This window comes from Penaeus chinensis, chromosome 4, assembly GCF_019202785.1.
Source record: "Penaeus chinensis breed Huanghai No. 1 chromosome 4, ASM1920278v2, whole genome shotgun sequence".
Classification (NCBI taxonomy): Eukaryota; Metazoa; Arthropoda; class Malacostraca; order Decapoda; family Penaeidae; genus Penaeus; species Penaeus chinensis.
The window spans coordinates 16,158,278-16,165,742 of NC_061822.1; the positions used below are offsets into that span (position 1 = coordinate 16,158,278).

Genomic DNA, 7,465 nt, shown 5'->3' on the forward strand with positions numbered 1-7,465 from the left:
AGACACGGGGCAGCTGAGGACAGACGGACGGAAACGAAGGGAGGTCAGATCAGGTTGGAGGGTCGGGCGGACTGTGTGAAGGGTGGCCGGCATACGGGAGAAGGCGGAGGGTGTGGGAAGCGAGGAGACTGTCGGCAGGAGAAAAGCCGCTGTTCAGGTTGAAATTAGGAAGCAGCTTTATTAGGGAAGATTCCACCAGTCTGCGGGCGTGGACGTCAGCGGAAGGAAAGATAATTCGCGCCGCTGACCAGTCCATCAGATGGCCTGTATCCCACTGATGGCAGAAGAGAGCGTTGTTGTTGTGTCCCCTGGAAACAGCGTACTTATCAATACTATTGATAAGGATAACGATAATAACAATAATAATAATGATCATAATAATGATAATGATAATAATAATAATCAAAACAATAACGTTGATAGCAAATGCTGTGAGAGTGATAATGAGAATTGAGATAATGATAATGATGATAAGGAGGAGGAGAACAACAATACCGCTGATGACGCAAGGAAACATTTACATAATACGTGATAATAACAATTATAATGATGATAATTAAAGATAATAATAATGGTACATTAATAATGCAATTTGATGTTCGCAATAACAATGATGAAGATGACAGTAATAATGATGCTAATCATAATGAGGATAATAATACCAGTATCAATAAATATATAAAATTATATTATTATTAATCATGAGGAGGATATGATAATGAGAATAATAATAATGATGACAGTGATAATGATTAAAACAATGATAAGGTAAATGATAATCATAATGATGATAATATTTTTTATTATTGTCATCACTGATATCATTATCATCATAATACCACTACCAACAATAATAATGATGATAAATGTGATAAGAATAATAGTGAAAATGATAAGGATAATGATAACGAAGATGATGATGATAATAGTGATAATGATATAATAGGAATGATAGTAATAATACTAACAATAATAATAATAATAATAATAATAACAATAATGATAATAATGAAAATAATAATAATAATAATAATAATAATAATAATAATGATAATAATAAAAATAATAATAATAATAATAATAATAATAACAATAATAACAAAGACTTTAATAGTAATAATGATGATAATGATAATAATAATAGTAGTAATAATAATAATAATGATAATGATAATAATAATAATAATAATAATAATAATAATAATGATAATAATGATAATGATAATAATGATGGTGATAATAATAATGGTAATAATAATAAGTAATAATAATAACAATAATAATAGTAATAATAATAATGATAATAATAAAAATAATAATAATAATAATAATACTCATTTGCATAATATGCATTTACAGATGAAATACAAATGGGAAATAAAATAAAAAAAACACTAGGAATATTATCATTGCATAATTCCAGTAAGAATAAGGATGCGCATATTTATAGCAATGGATGATCATGCAGCATAAGTTCGTTTTCATAATAATCCTAATAATAACAATAATAATAATAATAATGGTGATAATAATGATAATAATAATAATCATAATAATAACAATAATAATAATAATAATAATAACAATAATAATAATAATAATAATAATAATAATAATAATAATAATAATAATAATAATAATAACAACAACATAAATAATAACGGCAACAACAACAATAATAATAATGACATAAGCAATAATACTGATATAAAGATATAAAAAAAATGAAAAAGTAGCAGAAATCCTGAGAAAGAACAACAATGATAATGATAGTTTAAACATAACGAATTAACAACAATGCTAAAGTCAGCTGTGACATGCATGCTATCAAACATGTGGGTGCTGACTATCTGAACTCTAAATATATCTGATTCCAGTATAATTGATTAGCAGGGTAGCGTAGTGGGAGCGCGCCGGGCCCATAACCCGGAGGACCGTGGATCGAAACCACGCCCTGCTACAATGTATATATATATTTTTCAGTTTTATCTCCCAGAGAGCAGGGCCGAGTGAGAATTGATGCTAGAAAGGGATGATAATGATAGAGATGACGGTTTTAATGATAAGACAGTAATTACAACAATAGAAAATGCAGTTGCAGATGATAATGATTGTGTATTCATATTTCATTATCTTTATCACAGTTTCTTACGCCTACAATTGTCTTTGTTTCTAATTAGCTTATCGGATTTTTTTCTCCCGATCAGTCGTGATAAAATAAAATTCAAATTTGATCTTCACCGACAATTGTCATTATTATCATTCTTTGCGTTATTATCCGTTTCTGTCCTACTTATATATTTTGTTACTCACTTCGGTTTTTTTACGTACTTGTTCTTCCTGTTTTTACACTTACCGATTTGTCCCTTTTTAAGTAATGTATGTATCTTACTAAATTGCTGAATTTAAGAAAATGTCCCCCACTTTTATTCAGATTTCGTATGCAAAGGGTCAAGGAAAACTCACAACTCTAGCCTCCGTTACTGAGATAATTTCATTCCAGCTAATACTCCTAAAGAAATAAGAAAGAAAGAAAAAAAAGAGGTGCCTCCCCAGAAGGAGGCTGAGCAGCTGAATAATTAAAGTTTTTGCCTTTAATTAGGGGTATAATAAAATCGATTCATTTACTTCTGATGCCATTGTTATGACGCGGCAGTTGCAGGAGTCGGGCGGAGATTTCAACGCGTCTTAGGGAAGGTCTGAAAGGCTGGTCCGCTGGCGGGCAGATTAACATCGTTCGTTATATTTCAACGCAAAATTATCCTCAAGCAAAGGAATCTATCCCCAAAAGAGCCTCTTTAGTTCATTTTTTCATAATAAAATCAGTTTGCGAAGAGAGAGGAAGATGCGTATAAATGATAAATGGAAGAAATGTCACTAAGGAATAATATTCATAATAAGAACAATAATGATCAAAATGATAATAACAACAGAATAACAACATCAGCAGCAGCAGCAACAACAACAGTAATGCCATGCATTACAATAACAAAGATATAGAGAGTGACAACATCTGAAGTCTAAATATATCTGATTCAAATTCTTTTAATTAGCAGGGTAGCGTAGTGGGAGCGCGCCGGGCCCATAACCCGGAGGACCGTGGATCGAAACCACGCCCTGCTACAATGTATATATATATTTTTCAGTTTTATCTCCCAGAGAGCAGGGCCGAGTGAGAATTGATGCTAGAAAGGATGATAATGATAGAGATGACAGTTTTAATGATAAGACAGTAATTACAACAATAGAAAATGCAGTTGCAGATGATAATGATTGTGTATTCATATTTCATTATCTTTATCACAGTTTCTTACGCCTACAATTGTCTTTGATTCTAATTAGCTTATCGGAATTCTTTCTCCCAATCGTGATAAAATAAAATTTAAATTTCATCTTCACCGACAATTGTCATTATTATCCTTCTTTGCATTATTATCCGTTTCTGTCATATTTATCTGGGATATTTTGTCACTCACTTCGGTTTTTTTACGTACTTGTTCTTTCTGTTTTTACTCTTACCGATTTGTCCCTTTTTAATTAATGTATGTATCTTTCTAAACTGCTGAATTTAAGAAAATGTCCCTCCCTTATATTCAGATTTCGTATGCAAAGGGTCAAGGAAAACTCACAACTCTAGTCTCCGTTACTGAGATAATTTCATTCCAGCTAATACTCCTAAAGAAAAAAGAGAGAAAGAAAAAAAAGAGGTGCCTCCCCAGAAGGAGGCTGAGCAGCTGAATATGGAAGGCCGTGTTTTTGCCTTTAATTAGGGGTATAATAAAATCGATTCATTTACTTCTGATGCCATTGTTATGACGCGGCAGTTGCAGGAGTCGGGCGGAGATTTCAATGCGTCTTAGGGAAAGTCTCAAAGGCTGGTCCTCTGGTGGGCAGATTGACATCGTTCTGTAGCGAGTGAAATGCTTCATTTTCCCCTTGCATCCGCTGGCCGTAGCCGATGAGGGTGCCCTCTGCGCGGCTGCACAGTGCACAGGCTGATATCCGAAAATATCAATTAGGCGCTACAATTATTGTATAAAGTTCAATATTTCACATGCACGAGGGAGAATTCAAGACTGCACACGTTTTTGCGCAAGGGGAAAAGGTGCTGTGAGTATAATTGCCAATGTCACTGCGCAGGTGAAAACGCGCAGGACACAAACAATAGCGAAGAAACCGCTACTCAGGCCCGAGACTTCAGCGAAGTCAGAGAGAGAGGCTTTTTTATATTATTGCGATTTTGGAGCTATTCATAGTGTATTTATTTTATATTATTATCTTTTTGAACTGTGAGGCGGTGGAACACGACATCGGGAACATCAGAAACGCCATATATATTAAGGTAATATTTTTTATATTGGTTATGTTCATGTACGCTGTCACTCCTTCAGTAAAATACAGAACCCGTAACTTTGATTTTTTCTAGAACCCTTTTTATTTTGTATTTTATCAGTTTCAATATCTTATTTTTACTAGAATCTTTTATTTCATTTTATTTTATTTTATTTTATCGCGAATGGCCTTGGTTTTAAAGTAGTTTAATTAGGTTTTACGTTAGTCTTTCGTTGGGTTCAATGGGGTTTTATTGCTTCTTGTTTTAATTTAACTTTAATTTAATTTTTACGTTACTTTTGCCAATTTTGATATTTATGTTTTACGTCAACCTGGGCCATATCACGATCAAGAAAGCAACACCTAAGATGGACATCTCTTAAGCCTAAATCAAATAAGGAAGAGGGCCACACGCTACCACTTCAGTCCTTTCCTGTTTTTATCAGAGGTGACGGAGAACTAGAGGAAAGTACACTGAAACACGGTGAAAGGATCCGTAGAGTGTTCGCTAAATCATTTATAGCCCAAAGAGCTAAGCAAACGCTACAGTTTGTTATATTTCAACGCAAAATTATCCATATGCTAAGGCATCTCTCCCCAACAGAGCCTTTTTACTTAAGTTTTTCATAATAAAATCAGTTTGCGAAGAGAGAGGAAGATGCGTATAAATGATGATAAATGGAAGAAATGAAAATAATATCACTAAGGAATAATATTCATAATAAGAACAATAATGATCAAAATGATAATAACAACAGAATAACAACATCAGCAGCAGCAGCAACAACAACAGTAATGCCATGCATTACAATAACAAAGATATAGAGAGTGACAACATCTGAAGTCTAAATATATCTGATTCAAATTCTTTTAATTAGCAGGGTAGCGTAGTGGGAGCGCGCCGGGCCCATAACCCGGAGGACCGTGGATCGAAACCACGTCCTGCTACAATGTATATATATATTTTTCAGTTTTATCTCCCAGAGAGCAGGGCCGAATGAGAATTGATGCTAGAAAAGATGATAATGATAGAGATGACAGTTTTAATGATAAGACAGTAATTACAACAATAGAAAATGCAGTTGCAGATGATAATGATTGTGTATTCATATTTCATTATCTTTATCACAGTTTCTTACGCCTACAATTGTCTTTGATTCTAATTAGCTTATCGGAATTCTTTCTCCCAATCGTGATAAAATAAAATTTAAATTTCATCTTCACCGACAATTGTCATTATTATCCTTCTTTGCATTATTATCCGTTTCTGTCATATTTATCTGAGATATTTTGTCACTCACTTCGGGTTTTTTACGTACTTGTTCTTTCTGTTTTTACTCTTACCGATTTGTCCCTTTTTAATTAATGTATGTATCTTTCTAAACTGCTGAATTTAAGAAAATGTCCCTCCCTTATATTCAGATTTCGTATGCAAAGGGTCAAGGAAAACTCACAACTCTAGTCTCCGTTACTGAGATAATTTCATTCCAGCTAATACTCCTAAAGAAAAAAGAGAGAAAGAAAAAAAAGAGGTGCCTCCCCAGAAGGAGGCTGAGCAGCTGAATATGGAAGGCCGTGTTTTTGCCTTTAATTAGGGGTATAATAAAATCGATTCATTTACTTCTGATGCCATTGTTATGACGCGGCAGTTGCAGGAGTCGGGCGGAGATTTCAATGCGTCTTAGGGAAAGTCTCAAAGGCTGGTCCTCTGGTGGGCAGATTGACATCGTTCTGTAGCGAGTGAAATGCTTCATTTTCCCCTTGCATCCGCTGGCCGTAGCCGATGAGGGTGCCCTCTGCGCGGCTGCACAGTGCACAGGCTGATATCCGAAAATATCAATTAGGCGCTACAATTATTGTATAAAGTTCAATATTTCACATGCACGAGGGAGAATTCAAGACTGCACACGTTTTTGCGCAAGGGGAAAAGGTGCTGTGAGTATAATTGCCAATGTCACTGCGCAGGTGAAAACGCGCAGGACACAAACAATAGCGAAGAAACCGCTACTCAGGCCCGAGACTTCAGCGAAGTCAGAGAGAGAGGCTTTTTTATATTATTGCGATTTTGGAGCTATTCATAGTGTATTTATTTTATATTATTATCTTTTTGAACTGTGAGGCGGTGGAACACGACATCGGGAACATCAGAAACGCCATATATATTAAGGTAATATTTTTTATATTGGTTATGTTCATGTACGCTGTCACTCCTTCAGTAAAATACAGAACCCGTAACTTTGATTTTTTCTAGAACCCTTTTTATTTTGTATTTTATCAGTTTCAATATCTTATTTTTACTAGAATCTTTTATTTCATTTTATTTTATTTTATTTTATCGCGAATGGCCTTGGTTTTAAAGTAGTTTAATTAGGTTTTACGTTAGTCTTTCGTTGGGTTCAATGGGGTTTTATTGCTTCTTGTTTTAATTTAACTTTAATTTAATTTTTACGTTACTTTTGCCAATTTTGATATTTATGTTTTACGTCAACCTGGGCCATATCACGATCAAGAAAGCAACACCTAAGATGGACATCTCTTAAGCCTAAATCAAATAAGGAAGAGGGCCACACGCTACCACTTCAGTCCTTTCCTGTTTTTATCAGAGGTGACGGAGAACTAGAGGAAAGTACACTGAAACACGGTGAAAGGATCCGTAGAGTGTTCGCTAAATCATTTATAGCCCAAAGAGCTAAGCAAACGCTACAGTTTGTTATATTTCAACGCAAAATTATCCATATGCTAAGGCATCTCTCCCCAACAGAGCCTTTTTACTTAAGTTTTTCATAATAAAATCAGTTTGCGAAGAGAGAGGAAGATGCGTATAAATGATGATAAATGGAAGAAATGAAAATAATATCACTAAGGAATAATATTCATAATAAGAACAATAATGATCAAAATGATAATAACAACAGAATAACAACATCAGCAGCAGCAGCAACAACAACAGTAATGCCATGCATTACAATAACAAAGATATAGAGAGTGACAACATCTGAAGTCTAAATATATCTGATTCAAATTCTTTTAATTAGCAGGGTAGCGTAGTGGGAGCGCGCCGGGCCCATAACCCGGAGGACCGTGGATCGAAACCACGTCCTGCTACAATGTATATATATATTTTCAGTTTTAT

The 7,465-nt window shown here is 34.2% G+C and overlaps 2 non-coding genes across 2 annotated transcripts; both read left to right on the forward strand.

Annotated features, from left to right (window-relative positions):
• The first annotated feature begins 1,888 nt into the window (after positions 1–1,888).
• Positions 1,889–1,960, forward strand: Trnam-cau. The gene has a single exon. It is a non-coding gene; the product is annotated as a tRNA-Met (tRNA).
• Positions 1,961–3,051: 1,091 nt separating this feature from the next.
• Trnam-cau lies at positions 3,052–3,123 on the forward strand. The gene has a single exon. It is a non-coding gene; the product is annotated as a tRNA-Met (tRNA).
• Positions 3,124–7,465: the final 4,342 nt, after the last annotated feature.